We start from the raw sequence: 18,277 nt of genomic DNA, 5'->3' as shown, positions 1-18,277 counted from the left end.
CTGTAGTGACATAGCTGAGTAGCAGTGTGGTAGTGCATTTATAAGAAGGAGATGATAATAACAATATGTAGTTCAGAGGGCTCTGGGCAGGATGAAGTGAGTTCATGTAAGGAGCACACCACAGTGGCTGACACATGGTGAGTGCTTACCATATATTAACTCTTTTTTTTTTTTTAAAGATTTATTTCTATCCCCTTCCCCCCACCCCCAGCCCCAGTTGTCTGTTCTCTGTGTCTGTTTGCTGCATGTTCTTTGTCTGCTTCTGTTGTTGTCAGCGGCACGGGAATCTGTGTTTCTTTTTGTTGCATCATCTTGCTGTGTCAGCTCTCCCTGTGTGTGGCATCATTCCTGGGCAGGCTGAACTTTCTTTCACGCTGGGCAGCTCTCCTTATGGGGCACACTCCTTGTACATGGGACTCCCTTACAGGGGGACACCCCTGTGTGGCAGGGCACTCCTTGCGCACATCAGCACTGCGTGTGTGCCAGCTCCACACGGGTCAAGGAGGCCCGGGGTTTGAACCGCAGACCTCCAATATGGTAAATGAATGCCCTAACCACTGGGTCAAGTCCACTTCCCTATTAACTCTTATTAAAAAATATTTTTCATGCACCCTGGTCTTTGGGTGGCAAATGAAAAGAATTCTAATTTCAAATTCACAATAGGATGTACTTGTTGATGGTCAACACCCATACTTCAATTAAATATACCATTGGTTTTAGTGCTTTGTAAAATCTTGCAGAGATAATCAGTGTGGATGCTAGAAAAGGTTATTGCTCTATAAAATGGATAAAGAGCTCAATTTTCCTGACTTGAAGGTGGTGACCATAATACTCAGTTGTCGTTGCATTGGTTCTTTATTTGTCTCTAGTTCGATTGAGGCACTTAGAATTACAAAGTCTCAGAATTAATTGGAAATGTTTAAGCCATCTCATCCAAACAGTAACTTCTGCTTGACTTTCCCAAAGAGGAAAACTGTACAGCTTATAAGGTAGGCTAGTCTTTTTTGGACTGTGTTCAGGATATCTTCTTTCTGACTCCCTATATCCATTTTCTCCATTCTTCTCCACCTTGCACTTTTCTAGAGGAGGAAGCCTCCATGGACTGCATTCTTGCTTCCAGTTGGATTAGCCAATAAGAGGTACTTTCAGGATATTGGCTGGTAGGAAAAGAGAAGTAAGGGTACTTATTTCCCTAACTCCTGTCCTAGGAGTCACCTAGAACTAGCTGGGTCCCTGATTGATGTCAAGGCAGTGGGTGCTGATAACCATCCCCTACATACCATTTCTTTTAGTAGCCCAGATTCCAGCAAACCCCTAGGTGGTTCCCTACAGCCCATCCATACCACCTGTCTTAGTTTCCTAGGGCTGCCATAAGAAATTCTCACAAACTGAGGAGCTTAATGTAACAGAGATGCATAGTTTTATAGTTCTGGAGACTTAATGTCTAAAAGCAAAGTGTCCGCAGAGTCATGCTTCCCCTAACACTCATAGGGGAGAATAGTTTTGTGACTGTTCAAGCTTCTGGTAGTTTGCCAGCAATTCATGGTGTTATCTGCCTCAGTTGTCACATGGCATTCTCCGCTCCTCTGTGACTGTGTCCAAATTTCCTCTTCTTATGAGGATGCCAGCCATACTGATTAAAAGCCCACCCTATTCCAGTATGACTTCATTTTATATAACTAAATCCATTTGCGATGACCCTATTTGCAAATAAGGTCACTGTATCAGACAAAGGGGTGCTGATACAAAAGACCAGAAGTCTGCTAGTTTTCATAAAGGGTATTTATTTGGGGTAGAAGCTTACAATTACCAGGCCATAAAGCATAAGTTACTTTCCTCACCAAAGTCTTTTGCCACATGTTGGAGCAAGAAAGCTGCCGACATCTGCCAGGGTTCAGGCTCCCTGGGTTCCTCTCTTCCCAGGGCTTGCCTCTTTTTCAGCTCAGATGCTCTGTTATCTCCAGCAGGGTCAGCTGTAGACTATGAGGCTCTCCAGTCTTTGCCTTTCTACAAGGTCAGCTGTAGATTTTCAAGCAAATGGCTCTGTCTCTCTCTCTCGGGCTTCTGCCCGGTCTAAGGAGCTGTCTGTATTCCTTTGTGTTCTTCTCCTGTGTGTTCACTTCCTGGGCTCCAGCTCAAAAATCCCAGCATCAAAATTCCAACATCAAAATCTCCAACTCTGTCCTTTGCCATGTCTTTATCTGTGATGCCCCACCCACCAGAGGGTAGGGACTCAACACCCTACTGACATGGCCCAATCAAAGCCCTAATCATAATTTAATCACACCCAGGGACAGACCAGTTTTCAAACATAATCCAATATCTATTTTTGGAATTCATAACTATATCAAACTGCTATAGTCACCTTCACAGGAAAAGTAGAGGCTAGGACTTCTTCAATATATCTTTTTTTTTTGAGGTATCAGGACTGGGGATTGAACCAGGACCTCATGTGGGAAGCTGGTGCTCAACTGCTTGAGTTACATCTGCTCTCTTCAATATGTCTACTTGAGGAGCACAATTCAACCTATTGCACCTTTGTAGTTGGTTCCTTGATAGGCCCTCCTCAAAGTATCCTAATTTTATTGTGCCCTTTGTTTCTAATTAGCACTCTGCCACAGACTTTCTAGCTAATAGAAATGTTTTCCTTAGTGTGGCAATGGAACTGCTTGTAATATCCTTTGGAGTCATACAGAAAGGGTCTCACCTGTCTTTGCAAATAATAGCTCTTCAAGTGCACACGGGCAGAACTTAACAGAAACCTGAGAATGTGACATTGCCGCTTTCAAGTCTCAGGATGTGTAACAAAGATTTTGAGAGGCATTTTGTGAAAAATCAAACACAAAAGCATAGTGTTTTCCCCAGATATCCTGTTGAGCTCAACAGCCCTTTGCACACCTTCCATTCAAAACATTTTCTAAGTCTTTTAATCATCTACTGATATTTTCAGTTCTTATCCCCTTTTAGGAAAACACACTCCCTAACTGAATTCTTGTTGATGTGAGATGTTCTCTGCTAGATTGTAAAATAAGGATTTATAGTTTTTAATTTGCCCTCAATTGACTTCCCCTTCCTCACAGTCTTCCCCAAAGATGTGCTATACATCTTTAATGTTATTACATTTTCATTTTAAATGGCTAACCAAGGGTTTGAGGGAACAAAAAGGAAAGGAGAAAGCAGAGGGGGAAAAGGGAGAATTCCATAGCCTTACCATACAAGCTCACCCAGTTAACAGTTTGCAGAAAAATTAATAGTCTTATTAGCATATGGGAGAATATTTTTTAAATATTGTAATCATATGTTCAATTTTATCCTGCAATTTCAATTAACATTATTAGTGCTTACCCATATATTTTATGCAACTTTCTGAAAAATCCTACATAAACATTATATATTGTTGGGTTTCTATACAAAAAGTTACTTAACCATATTATATCACATGATCTTATAAGTTGCTCCTATCTGATTTGTTCATAAGCTTTGACAATTATAAATAATGTTACAATAAATATCGTTAGAAGTAAGACTTTTTGTTGGTTCTCTTTGTTTTCATTTTCCCTCCTTAAGTTTTATTCTCAGAATTGTTTTTATGTATCAAAACAAATGTACAGTTTTCAGTCCTTGGTATCATGGAATGTGGAAGAATTTCTGTATATCCACATCTTGGCCAGCAAGCTGTTGTTATTAGGGCAAATCTTGCTAACATTTCTGTCCCACCTTTCCAGTGATGCTTGTTGTTTTGGCTAATGCTGAATCAGTTATGCAAATGATTATGGACCCAGAAGCTCAGGGTGTCAACAGTCATAGAGTGTTCTCTACCAAACAGGATCTATCCCAGGCATTATGCCAAATGAGGCTGATGCTTAGAGCAATGACTCTCATTGTATAACTATATACTTTAAGTAGGAATTTTAGTTAATTATCATATTTTTACTATTGCAATATTTAATTATATCTTTATAAATCTTTGCTTCAGGTATTGTTATTTCCTTAAAAAAGATTTCTTGAAGCAGAATTACTCAGCAAAAGCATATACTCATTGCCAAGGACCTTAATTCATTTTGCTCAGCTGCTTTGGGGAACACTTTGATCATTTGAACTTATAATTGTATATGGATGTCTTTATTGAAAGATCTTTATCAGTGTTAAGTATTCCATATATGTTTTTTAAATCTTTAATAATCTGACAGGTGAAATAGTCATTCACTTTTTAAATAATTATTCTAGAGTGGCTAAGAAATTTTCTACATTTTCACTTAGAAAATTATTTCCCTTTTGTGGGTATGAATTTTTCCCCTTGCTTCTAGCACTACGGGACTTGTGCTTATATATATATATATATATATATATATATATATATATATCCCTTCTTCTACATTTCTTGAATTTAACCACACATCCCCTCAATGTTCTCTCTTTCAAACTGTAGAGAACCAATAGCACAGAGGGCACAGAAAAGAATTTCTAGCCTGCAACTAGATGGCTGGTGATTATCAATGCATTCTCACTAGTGTTCCAGTCCCTACCTTTCTGGTATACTCTGTACCTTGGCTAACTGAATCAGTTACACAAATGATTACTGACCCTGAAGCTTGGGTATCAACAGTTATAAAGTGTAGTCCACAGACCAGGATTTGTCCCAGATATTATGCTATATGGCGCTGACACTTGCAAAAATATTTCAAGTAAAATCTAACACCTAAAAGATTCCCAAAATGTGCCTTTGAAAATGGTACCTACATATTTTGAAAGGCATGTGTCTCTAGAGAGATTGTGAGGTATAGAAAGAAGAGATTTTCCTTTTGAAAATCTCTGATAAAAGCCATTTAATTAAGCACCCTCACCTCATTTTCTTTTCTTTACTCTCCAGGATAGTTTAAAACGAACATAGTGTAGATCAAGTGCTTGTCACACTGTCCATATGCTCTATGATTAGGACAAGCTACCACATATTACTAGCTCCAACTCTGCCACTGAATAGCTGTGTGACCCCAGGTAAATAACTCAACCTGTCTGAGCTTTACATATTGATTTAGGAGGTTGGACGAGAATTTGTCAGAGAGCTCTGAGATTGAATGATAGTCAAAACTACATGAACCACAACTCCAGAAGTGCATTACAGATTAGAGAAGGAAATAAAAAAAAAAACTGTAGGAGCCACACCATTTGTTTATCTAGACCACATGATAGAGACCAAGAGCCAATGTTTGAAAGGGAAAACTGAAACCTCTGTGAGGGTTTATATGCCCGGTACTACCACAAGAGTGAGCAAGGGACAAAAGCACACTGGGGAGGGTGTGTGTGTGTCAGGGGGTAGATTCTATTTCTTTATCAGGCCTGACCCAATGCCCAGATGAAAAATCAGGAGAATGTGCAGAGTACAGTTGAGCTGAAGCGATAGACCCGAATGTGAAATTTGTAAGTCAGCAGGAAAATAATGCCAGTGACTCTTGCTTGGTACTTTGCCTGAGTTTTCCTATGGCATCCTTTTCCCACCTCAGGGGATCAGACATGCTGAAGCACTCTTCCCTGAGCTGCATATCATTGGCTCCTTCTCCTCCCTCAGATCTCAGCCTTCATTGTAGTCTACCTCCAGATGCCGTCACTGACAGCCCCATCTAAAGTCACTCACTCTCCATCATGAGCACAGGGTCCTGGGTTTCTCTTCTCAATTAATTATCACCCAGAAATTGTGCCCATGTGCATGTCCTCATGCTATTTTCAAGCTCCAAGAGATGAGGGGCATCTCCCTTGTTCCTCATTTTATCCCTAATGCCTGGCATATAATAGGAACTGTGCAAATATTTCCAAATGAATGAATGAATGAGTGAATGAATGAATGAATGAATGAACTCAAGAAGAAACCCTTTAGCAGCAGAGCTCAAGCCAGAGCATTTTATAAAGAGGAAGAAGTCATGAAAGATCCATTCAGTGGCTATCAAGGGGGAAAGAGCCATCTGTCTCTATTGGGAAGAATGGTTTATAAATGACATTAAAAAAATTATTAGAGAAGCAGTGGGTTTACAGACCAATTGTGCATAAAATACAGGATTCGTATACACCATCCCACCACCAATAGCTTGCAGTGATGTGGAACGTTTGTTCAAATTGATAATAGCACTTTTTGGTAATTGTATTAATTTTTTTTAATAGTAGTTACCTTGTAACAATTGTCACTGACTTTTTTTTTTAGCATTGCCAGTGCATGATAACAATAAAAAATCAAATCTGCTTTTAATTGATTTAATTAGTGTTTTAAGTTCTTTATAGACAAAGCGTCCTTCGTTGCCTGCCTTCCTCATGCTGTACCCAAGGCCATCTGCTCCCACAGCCCAGCTCTTGGAATGCCACTGGATTCAGAAGCAAGGCCTCTTCTATATATGGACACAGAAAATGAAATAAAGAAGGGAGAGGAACATCATAGTACTAATTTTTTGGGAGGCTGCTGTGGCTCAATCGATTGGGCTCCTGTCTACCATATGGGAGGTCCTGGGTTCGCGTCCCAGGGCCTCCTTGTGAAAGCAAGCTGGCCCGTGCCTGTGGAGAGCTGACAGCCCGCGCCTGCGGAGAGCTGGCGCAGCAAGATGACGCAACAAAAGGAGACAAGCAGACGCAGAAGAACGCACAGCTAAAGGACACAGAGAGCAGACAGCAAGTAAGCCGCGTGGTGGGGGAGGGTGGATAAATAAAATAAAAAAATAAACCTTTAAAAAAAATTTACTAATTTTCTATCAAGCATTTAATTGTTCTCTCGACAAACTTTTTCTGAGCATCTACCATGAGCGCAGTACTGTGTGAAGTACAAGCAGACAACTTTGACCGAGAACTTTATTCCGGGCTGGGGGCCGTGACACTGAATGGTAAGGTCTGCCCCGCAGATAAGGTTCACAAAGTGCTTGGGGACATCACAGAGGTGCTGAGTCATTCTACCTGTGGGGACAAGGGAAGTTAAATCCAAGAGGTAGGTGTCAATTTGGCTCTGAAGTCACATAGAATGCTACTGGATTGCAAAGGAAAGAAATGTTTTGAGCAAAGGCACAGAAGCTTGAAAACTCATGACATGATTGGAAATCCAGGCTAGTTTCTCTGGATTCTTATGTCTAGAAATTGACCAAAGAACATAGAGGAACAAAGAAAAAAGAGGCAAGAAAATTTAATTGGGCCAAACTGGCAAAACTTAAATGTTGTATTAAAAAACCAAAGTAAAAGCAAAAAGTAAAGTCATCCTCCATCAATGGGAAGCCACAGAAGTATGTAGATGGAGAATGACAACATCAGTGTGTGTTTTGGGAAGATTCTTCTCCTGGCTTTGAAGATCACAGCCAATGTGACTGACCTAAAACTCCGAGCAAACGTCAGCCAACGAAAGACGCAGAGCTGCCCGCACCATTCTCCTGATTTCTGCAATATTCCTGTCACTTTATTTACTGACACTTTTCTGAACCTCAAAAAGCCATTCATGTTTATTAATGCCTATCTATAGTCCATTCAAAGTGTGACATTAAAAAACTTGAAATTGTGTGAATTATGAGATTGCCAAGGAAACAAAAGTGTCTTCTCATTTGAAAACCTTTCAATTCTTGCAGCCTCCACAGCTACAGAACAGAAGCTCAAGGGCTTTCAAGCTCCAAAGCATTTTTCATAGGAAGAGGAAAGAGCCACGAAATATCTCAAATCCGAGGTTTGTTGTTGTTGTTGTTTCTTTTTAAAGTACAAATAAGGCAAGGTCTTCAGTCAGAGGAGCCCACTATCACTAGTATAATGACAGTGAAATATATGGCATGATGTGATTATACATCTACTGAAATGATGCATGTGCAATCACCAGGACCAGAGCAGGCAGAGAAAAATGGACAACAGGGTCAACGTGTGTGGTCGAGAGAATGTTGGTTTCAACTTGAGACAGTCCTAGATTCAATCCCCAGCCTCAATTTCCCTCCTCTAAGGAAGCATTGTTAAGTTTCAAAGTGAAGGATTCCGTGAAAGACATTATGTGTGTGTCCACACAAGGTCACATTACATTTCATCCAAAATGATAGTGCCATTGAACCCTGTGGGCTTGACTGAAGGTTCTTGGTCTTCTCAGCAAGTGTTCCAATGATTTCTTCAGTACTCAAAAGGTGGATCGTAGGCTTATTGCCCTGTGGTTGTGCTTGTCTAGCTAAGCTTAGGCTGTTATAGTAGCAACAACCCCTCAAACCTCAAACCTCAAAGACCTTATATGCAAAAGCTTGTTTCCATCTCACCCAAAACCTGCTGAGAGTCCAGGTGACTCCAGCACCTGCTTCTATTGCCCCTTGCTTTGGCTGTCTGTATGACTGGGGTGGGTGGAGTGGGCTGGGGGTGGATACACAGCCCTCCTTCCATTTGTAGCTGCCTTTTTCACTGGACCAGGAAACAATCCTGCTCCAGACAGAATTTCAGATAATCTCTCATGAAATTGACTCTTTCAGCTGGTCTCTTCCTTGCCTTCTCTCCTGTAGGCAAGTCTCAGAAAATGAAGTTTCAAAACTCACCTTAATTTCTACAATGATAAGGAACAGTGTGCAGAGCACTGTAAGTTGATTTCCTTTCTTTCAGCCTTGCCCCGCCCCAAAGCCAGACCAGCAGAAGCTCACTCAGCCACTCCCACCTTAAAAATGACTGACCATTGAAAACTATAAAATGGGTTCACATTTCCAAGCCTGTTTTGACCTCCTCAATCTAAAATTTCAAGATGTGTGGAGGGTGGGGTTGGGGTGGAGATGACTCAAGCAATGAGCTTGTAAACAGTGACTCTCAGCACCGAGGAGATGACCATCCCAAAAGGGCCTTTGGCGTTCCTTCTCTAAGGAACTTGACAAAATGTTTGCAGCTTTTAAGTGATTTTTGTTGTTTGTATCCAGAAATATTTGTTAATTCTTAAAATACTCGTTTCAGCCAGTGCAGCACCATGCTAGTTACTTAAAATTCTAGTCACATTTAAAAAGAGGAATTAAAAGAAGAGACAAGAAAAGGAAGGGAAGGGAAGAAGGAAAAAGGGAAGGAAGGAGAGAGGAGGGAAGAAAAAGTGTGGCCTTGGGACCTATGCCGATGCCAAATCGTTAGGTTTGATCACTAAAGATTGGGAAAATGGAAAACTTTCCTCTTTTTCTTACCTAAGAGAAGTTAACAACCTTTAGAACTTTTCCAGTCCTATCATTTTTTCAGAGAAGGAAATCTGAAGCCCAGAGTGATGAAGATATGTGTCTAAAATCACAGAGCCAGTGAAATTTTGTACAGCTCTTTCTCCAGCTCAGCATTGTCCAGATAAACAAGAGCTAAGATGAGAGAGAGATTGTTGGGTTATTTTCTCTCCCAAGTCAGAGCCAGAAAATCCACTCTTTCTATTTGCAAAAGGTACTTAGTTCAGTGCTGAGAGAATGGGGCTGGTATGAGGTTCTGGCTATCAGCCAGGGACAGGGGGCTCTGGCAAGGGTCCAGGGGGCCAGCAGTGAATGGAGAGTCTCCCAGCTGGGAGGAGGCTCTTGGCTCTCTGCTGAGGAGTGTGTAAGATCCTCAAGAATCACTTGAGAAATCCCCCAGGACCTTATGCAACTTCAAGTGTGCAAGTGGTGCCAAGGATGAAATACTGATGTGAGCAAAAACCAGTTAAATGCCCCACTTTATTACTCTTTTTTGTCCTCCTCTTCTTCTTCCTTTCTTCCTCCATCTTCTTCTTTTTCTTCCGTAAACCACTGAAAAGTTGTGTATTTTCATGGTCCTCACCTCTAGATTTTTAGAAATCTCCAGGATCTATTTTAAATGGAGTTTTCTGCTGATGTCCATTACAGAGACTCCTTAAGAATCTGAGGTCGTTGCTGTCCCTTGACACTTCTATTCGCTAATCTATGAACTTGTGCTGTTCTGAACAGAGGCAGGGCATAAAATCACTGGGACTTGTCCTCGCTTAGACCTGGCTTGGAATCCTGGCTCAGTGCCCATTTAGCTGTGTAGCTTTGAGGATGATATTAGATGTGGCTGAGAATAGGGACTATGCCCAGACCAGGCAGAACTGTGAGGGTGAAATATGAGATGCATCCAGTCACCCAGCTCTGTCTGTCATAGAGAAAATCTTCAATGTTTGCCCTCCCTTTCTCCCCTGGCCTCAATTTCCATGTGGCATATAAAAAGGTCAATCATTTATTCATTCAGTCAAGTTCAATAGACTGTTATGGGCCAGGCACTATTCTAGGCTCAGAGGATTCGAGAGTGAAAAAAACCCACACTTCCTACCCTCATGGAGTGGGAAAGTCAATAATAAACAAACACCAGAAGAAAAGCTTCACAATGGAAGAGAATTTTGCCATTTGAATTTGCTGCTACATTTTTGGGCCCATGAATAGATCCTGGCACAGAATAGGTGCTCAATGAATATTGCTAGAGTGAAGAATGAATGACTTTTGGCACATAGAAAGTGAAGCAAGGGAGGGGAATTTTTAAAAATAATATTAAATCTACAAATAAATGCAATTGATTCTAATTACTTGCAAATTCTGTATTTGGGTATTTACCTACTTAGCTAAAATTTATTGGTAACCTCAAAAAATCAATATCCATGCCCATTGTCATGGTCATTCATAGATATGTGCAGGGTGGCAAAAACTCCAGTCGCCTGACATGCATGTTTCCAGCTGAGGTCAAACAAGGCAATCCTCTGCTTTATTGTTTCAGCTCTCATATTATAAACTATATCCTCTTTACCCCTTTAATAAAGAAGGTATGCATTCACGGAGCAATGATGCATAAAATGCAGGATTCCCATATACAACCCTAATATTAACACCTGGCATTGGTGTGGAATATTTGTTACAATAGATGATAGCTCATTTTAATAATTGTACTATTAACTATAGTCCATAGTTTAACTTAGAGCTCATTGCAATGTAGTTCCATGAATTGTCTTATAAATCTTTATTCTGTTACTGTATGTACAATGTAGAATTTCCCCTTTTAATTACATTCAGATATATATTTCAAGCTGTTAATTATTCACAGTGTTGTGCTACTCTCACCACCATCCATTACCAAAGCATTTCCATCATTCCAAATAGGACCCTGTACATTTTTAAGCCTTATCTTCCCATTCCCTGTCCCCACCCCAGATTCTTCTAGAATCTGACTCTTTTTGCATTATCTTTAGTGCCACGTTTTTCACATTTTTGTGCCTTTATTGGGGGATTTGCTGTTTAAAATGGTCCTAGGCTCAGTGTAGAAGTGCTGTGTAGTGTTAGTAAGCACAGGAAGGCTGTTACATGCCTTACAGAGAAAATATGTGTGTTTGATACACTCCATTCAGGCATGCGTTACAGTGCTGTTGGCTGTGGGTTCAGTGTTAATGAACTGACAAAATATATTCAATGTATCTTTAAATAGAAATACATGTAAAACAAGGTTATTTATTGATGAGTTGAAGAAAATGCTGTGACCAGAGGCTCACAGGAATGTAATCCTGTATTTCCCCTAGGGACAATCATTCAGTATTTGCTAATTTGGTATTCATAGCAACTTTGTAGACTATATCTACCACAAATAATGAGAATTTACTGTGTATAACAAAATATCTGGTAATGATCATTTTAATGGAAAAAAATAAACTAGTATAAGAAAATAGAAAGTTATAGGAAGTTATAGGGTGATAGGAGAAGAAGCCATTGATGGGGGGGTGATATTTGAGTAGAGATGTAAATTAAATTCAAGTAGCAATCATAGTGAATATTTATTAATCACATGATCATGCAAGCATACTTTTTAGAGTTTTCCATATGTTAGATTATTCAACTCTCACCTAACCTGGTAAGGAGATGCCATTATCATCACCATTTCATAGTTAATGGCATGAGGCACTGGGAATTTCATAACTTGCCCACCATCACACAAATAGAGAGAAGTGAGATGGAGATTTGAACCAGCAGCCTGACTCTGGGGCTGTACATTCAACCATTACATAACACTGCCTGCCTCAGTTCTGTCATCCACTAGTGTGTCCTCAAGCCTTGGACACTTCAGATTCAAAACGTGAAAAGAGAAAGGTGGTCTGGAGAAGAAAGAACCTTGGTGAAGACAAGCCTGACTTAATGACCATCTCTCAACCAGCCCTAGGTGTGGGGAGTCACCAAGAGCCTTGGCCTAGAAGAACTCTGAGTCATTCAAGTTATAAGTTAAAACCATAAATTCCATCTCTCCAAAGGCCCCTTGGTGTGGCCAAGGTGCTTCCTTAATGGGAGTTCATTGGTCCTCCTTTTATCTAATGTCTAACCCTCCACCTCTTCTGGGACCTTCAAGTCTGCAGCTTGAAGCACATCTGGTCCCTCTCCTATAGCCCTGTGATGGGCTGACTTATGGTTCACAAGAGAGGTCCATGTCCTAACCTCTGAAAACTGTGGCTGTACTACCTTCCAAGGAAAAGGGGACCTTGCAGATGTGATGAAGTTAAGGATCTCAAGATGCAGAGATTATCCTGGATTAACTAGTGAGCCCAGTGTAATCATGAGTGTTCTTATAAGAGGGAAGTAATGACCAGAGTCAGAAGAAAAGCCACAGAATGAGGACAGTGCTAGAAACTGGGAAAGGCCAGGAAATGAATTCTCCCATAACCTCTTCAGAAGAAACGCAACTCAGCTGGCACCTTAATTTTAGCTCATTAAGACTGATTTTAGATTTTTGACTTCTGGACCTGTAAAATAATTTATAATAATAAATTTTTGTTGTCTTAAACCACTAAGTTTATATTGATTTGTTATCGCAATAGGAAACTATTACAAACCACTGATGAAATTTTTTGTTGAGAGAATTCCACTTGTAGGTGTATAGCAGTTTTATATTATTGATGAATTCCAAAAAGAAATACTAATTATGTTTGTAAACTGGTCTGTTCCTTTGGGTGTGATCAAATTATGGTTAGGCTTTGATTGGGCCATTGTGGGGACTCGTAGAAAAAAGATATGGTAGAGTACAGAGTTTGGAGTTTGGAGCTAGAGCCCAGGACATAATATGCAGAAGAAAGACACAGTTCCATAGACACAGCACAGGCCCCAGGAAGAGACAGAGCCATTCACTGATAGTCTACAGTTGACCAGGTGGAAAGAGCAGAACAGCTGAGCCCAGAGAGAAATGAGACCCAGGAGAGAGACTAGACTTATCCCAGCCTACAGCTGACATTGGAAGAAGCTGGGAGCATGCAGCATTAAAAGGAAACGGTGCCTGAACCCTTGTAGATGTTGGCAGCCATCTTGCTCCAACACGTGGAAACAGACTTTGGTGAGGGAAGTAACTTATGCCTATGGCCTGGTAACTGTAGGCTTCTACCCCAAATAAATTTCCTTTTATAAAAGCCAAGAGATTTCTGATATTTTGCATCAGCTTACCTTTGGTTAACTAATATAAGGTGGAAAGTCCATACAAGGTGGATACTCTGGTTGCTCACAGGCCTCTATCAGGGTAAATGCCCACCTGGGCAGAACTTCTTTTAAAATTACTCAATAATTGCTGGAATCAAAATAAATTCTAAGGGGTCAAATTCTCCCTAAATATGGTATGCTTATTTGTATGATTAACTCTATGGCTAAAGTTAAATATAGAGAGCGAGTCTTATTTACAGTTATATAACTATTTTTCATTTGGTACCTAGCAGGAAGTTGGTATATGGCTCAATCAGTAAGCCTGCAGGCATTATGCATATAAAAAACCAAAAATGTTTTAAAGTATATACCTTTGATTGGTTTATTCTTTGAGTTACTCTTAGTGGAGATTAAAGCATATCATCTGCTTTTGCTAAAGGAATTTATCTTTTTAGCATTTATTGCAAAATATATCATCAAGTATACTCATGATGCATGATCTGGACTTTTTGCCAAACAGAACTGATAGGACCATGGGTTAAATTTCACTCTAGAAAAATCTGACTGATCATGTGTTTCTGCTGAGATTGTGATGTTGACCATTTCTCAGATAGAATAGGAACATGATTTATAGACAGACAATAATGTTATTCTCAGGGTGGGAGAAATTGAATCTTCCATGCCTAAATTATCACTGTAAAGGAACTATTTGACTTGAAGCTAAATCATATGTAAAGTGGATATAATTAGGTCTGCTTCCCATTAGGTATCCTTATTGCTCATCTATAGATTGAAAAATAATGCAGCAATTAGAAACTGGAACTGTCATGTCATGCTGCATAACGTTAAAAATTCTCTTGAACTTTTATGGAAATCTTCTGCATAGCCTACAAATGAAGCAAGAACATAATCAACATGTTTGCAATTAAATACAAAATTCATATAGAACCTTCAAGATTGGATTTTAATAAACAGAGGGACATGACTAAAATCTCTTGAACTTAACTTTAAAGCTAACTCTTTAAGTTTCCTTTTCAAACTCATCACCAAAAAGAAAAAAAAAAAAGTAGGACTTCATACATTGGGAGAGAGGAGAAACTGAATTATGAAAGAGTAACTTTTGGTAAGAATGAGAGAAAGTGGAAGCTAATTGAAAATTAGTCATTTTTTGTCCTTGGAAATAGCAGTCTTCATACAATAATAGGTAAATTTCCAAATTTTAAATGATCTCTAATCTGTGTCTGTGTGTGTATACAGAAGAAAATAAGAACACCTTTCAATCAGTTTTCTTCATTATTTGCTGATTTCAGGTAAACCCAAAGGACTTTATACCCAGATCAAAAACTGTTTGTCCAGGACTTAAATTTATGTGAAGGTTCATGTTTATAAGCTGTCTTAGATTATAGGACTGCTAAAACCACGTACTGTAAACTGTATGCCTTAAAACAACAGCAGTTTATTGTCTCTCAGTTGGGGTTATAAGTCTGAAATCAAGGTGCCGGCAGGGCCACCGTGCTTCCTTGGAAGCCTGCAGGGCTCTGGAGGTGGCTTGCCGCAATCCACGTTGTGTCAAGCTATTCCTCTTTCATACAACTGTTTCCTTTCTGTCCATCTCCTTCTGACTGTTCCCTAATTGCTTCTCCTCATAAGGACGCCAAACCTCTTGAATTAGGGCCAAACCTAAGCCAGTTTGGCCCCATCTTAACCAATTGCATCTTCAGAGATCCTATTTCCATTCAGGAACTGGAGGTTAAGACTTGAAGATACCCTTTTGGGGAACACAATGCAATCCATTACACAGGCTCAGCACAACTTAATTGATATTGCATGTATTGACCTTGACATTCACAGAGATGCTGTGATAGTTGAGGACCTTTGCATAGTCAACAGTCAATTCCTCCAGCTTCCTAACTGGGATGGAGGTGGGGAGTGAAGAATGATAAGAGCCTAAAGGGAGTAAGGAATATACATTTCTGAATGTCTATCTTGTACCTGCCTCTGCACATATCCTTTCTGACTCACAACAATTCCTGAATACAATCATATTCCTGCTTAACATATGAGCAAATTGACCCTCTGAAATGGTGAATCAAATATGTTCATTACAATGTAAATTTTAAATGTTAATGTCAGGATTTAAAACCTCATTCTTACTTGGGTAAAAATGGATAGAGAAAAAATATATAAATCACAGTTGAATTGGGTACTTGAAGTGCAAATCAAAACTAGGTACAGTTTTAAATTGCATGGAAAATGTAAATGGCTACTAAAGATAGAACTTCCAAATTAAAGAAAGTAGATATAAAGTGGGCCATACATTTCCTTTTAAATGTTTGCAGATTTCAATATCCAGTAGTAACTGTCTCAGTAACATTCTTTCCGATTTGGCAAACTAAGAGGTCTGGTAGATCTACCAAGGTTTGTACCTATCTATGAGACAGAGGTTTCCATTTTGACCCCACAATTTGCTTTGCTTTTCTCTTTTTACTTGGTTGGACTATAAGGAAATGTGGTGATGCCTGCATTCAACCTATGGAATGAACCACTTATGAAAAATCACTTAATCACCATCATATCAGAGCAATAGATTGGGCTGAAAGTAGTCTAATGCCTTGGATCAGAACAGTTTAAATAACATAGAAGGCCCAAGGACTTATAATAATGATACCTTCCAACTGTGTAATGGACTCTAAAGTTCATGAAAACTTACAGTTATATGTTAATAACCCTTTTAAGTGTGATCAAAGATCCATTAAGCAGTTGTTTTGTCCATTTTAGAGAAACAACCAGTTATGCTAGATTTTGTCCCCAGTGCCCTTTTCTGCATTGTAAGCCACGCCTCCCATTATTCAGGCCCTTGTGGGGTCCCCTCTCACACTCAATCTGGGCTGACCCTGTTGAAAGAATAAAATGTGGTAGTTGTTTCTCTGTGTAATACCTTCAGCTTCTGCATTCTGTTTCTTGGAACACCTGCTCTGGGGACAGTCAGTTACCACATTAAGAAGTCCAATCAGTGACTTAAATCCACTATGTCCAAGTTGGCCCCATGGAGAGGCCTCATAAAGAGAGAGACAACAATTATCAGCCAACCCCCAGGATTTGTATCATCCCACCTGAGGCTCCAAACGTATGATGAATGAAAGACATGGAGCCTGCTAGAACTTTCAGAAGAGGCCAACCCCAGCTGCCATCTATCTACAATCAGGTGAGGTCTCAACTGAGTCCTGTCCAGCTGAACCCAGCTCAACCACAGAACTTTGAGAAATAATAAAGTCTTATTTTAAGCCACTGTATCTTGGAAAGATGGTCTGTTGTACCATCACATAAAACTGGAACACTCTGTCTACTTCCCTCTGCTTTCTTACCCCCTGCTATACCAGAAACACTACTAAATGAGATATTTTATGATTCTCTGCTGTGTGCAAAGACCTGTGGGAGCCACTGCTTTCCATAGTGAGTACGGGCCTTCACTGGGGCAGCAAACTGTCTGGTAGGGAGTTAGGCAAATGATTAGACACAAATATCCAGTGTAGCAGGTATCAGGACAAGTCTCTCGGCTCTGGTAGGATCCTGCTTCTGATTAGTTCTGAGAGCTTGAACAATGGCCTATTCCCTCTCGGCCCCTTGTTCTTCTCTTCCATAAAACAAGCAGATTGACCTAAATAACTTCTAAGATCCCTTTCAATTTTCCTCACTGATAACACTGTGATTGTTTGTTTTTCCCTCAGATTACTGGACGAGTCATCAAAAATATGTGCTTCTTTTTTTTTTTTAATATACCACTCCTCTCACACTCATTTATGTATAGAAAAAATCTAGAAGGATGCTATCCAAAACGTTGACAATATTATCTCTGAGTAATGAGATTATTTTTCTTTTTGTAAACTTGAGGGCTCTGGTTACTTTACAAAGGATATGTATTCCTGGGGTAACAAAAAGCCTTGGCTTTTGTTTATTTTTCAAAAGAAGCTGTAGAAAAGGAAATCTAGGCTAAGATGAAAACAGTCATAAGCCTTTGTATTCATTTTATGTTTCTGTGTAACAAATTACCACAACTTTAGTGGCTTAAACCAACACATACACAATTTTTCAGTTTCCAGGGAGCACAGGATCCAGATATTTCTTTACCTGGGTCATGTGCTTCAGTCTCGTCAGGCTGCAAACAAGGAATCAACCACACTGTTTTCTCATCTGGGTATCAAGGACCTCTCCCAAGCTCAACGTGGTTGTTGGAAAAGTTTAGTGCTGTAGCCTAAATCGCCAAGTTCTTGCTAGATGCTGTCTGAGGGTCTGCCCTCAGCTATCACAGACACCACAGTCTTTGTCACAGGTTCTCTTAGAGGAATTCCGAATCACAGCACTCACTTCTTCAAATCCATTAGGTGAGTCTCTCTCCAGTCTTCTAAGTCAGAGACTTATATAACATAAGGGAGTCCCAGGACAACTATCCCATCACCTTCACTTTACTTAATCAAGAGTGGCTATCCCATCTTATTTAGAAGTTCTACCCACATTCCAGGGGAGGGGATTGTAGAGACCCTTATACCAGTGGGTAGGGATCTTGGGGATCCACATAAATTCCTGCCCATTGCAGTAAGCTGATGTTTACCTTAAGTTCCTGCCCATTGCAGTAAGCTGATGTTTACCTTAAGTTCCTGGTCTCATTTTTGCTATCGTCACACTCTAGTTCTTTCCAGGGGAAGTTATTTTGGAGAAAGGGTTTTCCTTATGTTGAAACACAGTGTAGCCAGGTGTTAAAAATGCTCGTTCTGAAGACAGACTGCCCAGGGAACAAATTTGGCTTTACCTTTTTTTTTTTTTTTAAAGATTTACTTTTATTTATTTAATTCCCATCCCCTCCCCCGGTTGTCTGTTTTCTGTGTCTTTTTGCTGCGTCTTGTTTCTTTGTCCGCTTCTGT

The sequence above is a fragment of the Dasypus novemcinctus genome, chromosome 1, assembly GCF_030445035.2.
Source record: "Dasypus novemcinctus isolate mDasNov1 chromosome 1, mDasNov1.1.hap2, whole genome shotgun sequence".
In the NCBI taxonomy this organism is placed as follows: Eukaryota; Metazoa; Chordata; class Mammalia; order Cingulata; family Dasypodidae; genus Dasypus; species Dasypus novemcinctus.
The sequence above is the reverse complement of the archived record's forward strand: the minus strand, read 5'-3'. Positions refer to the sequence as shown.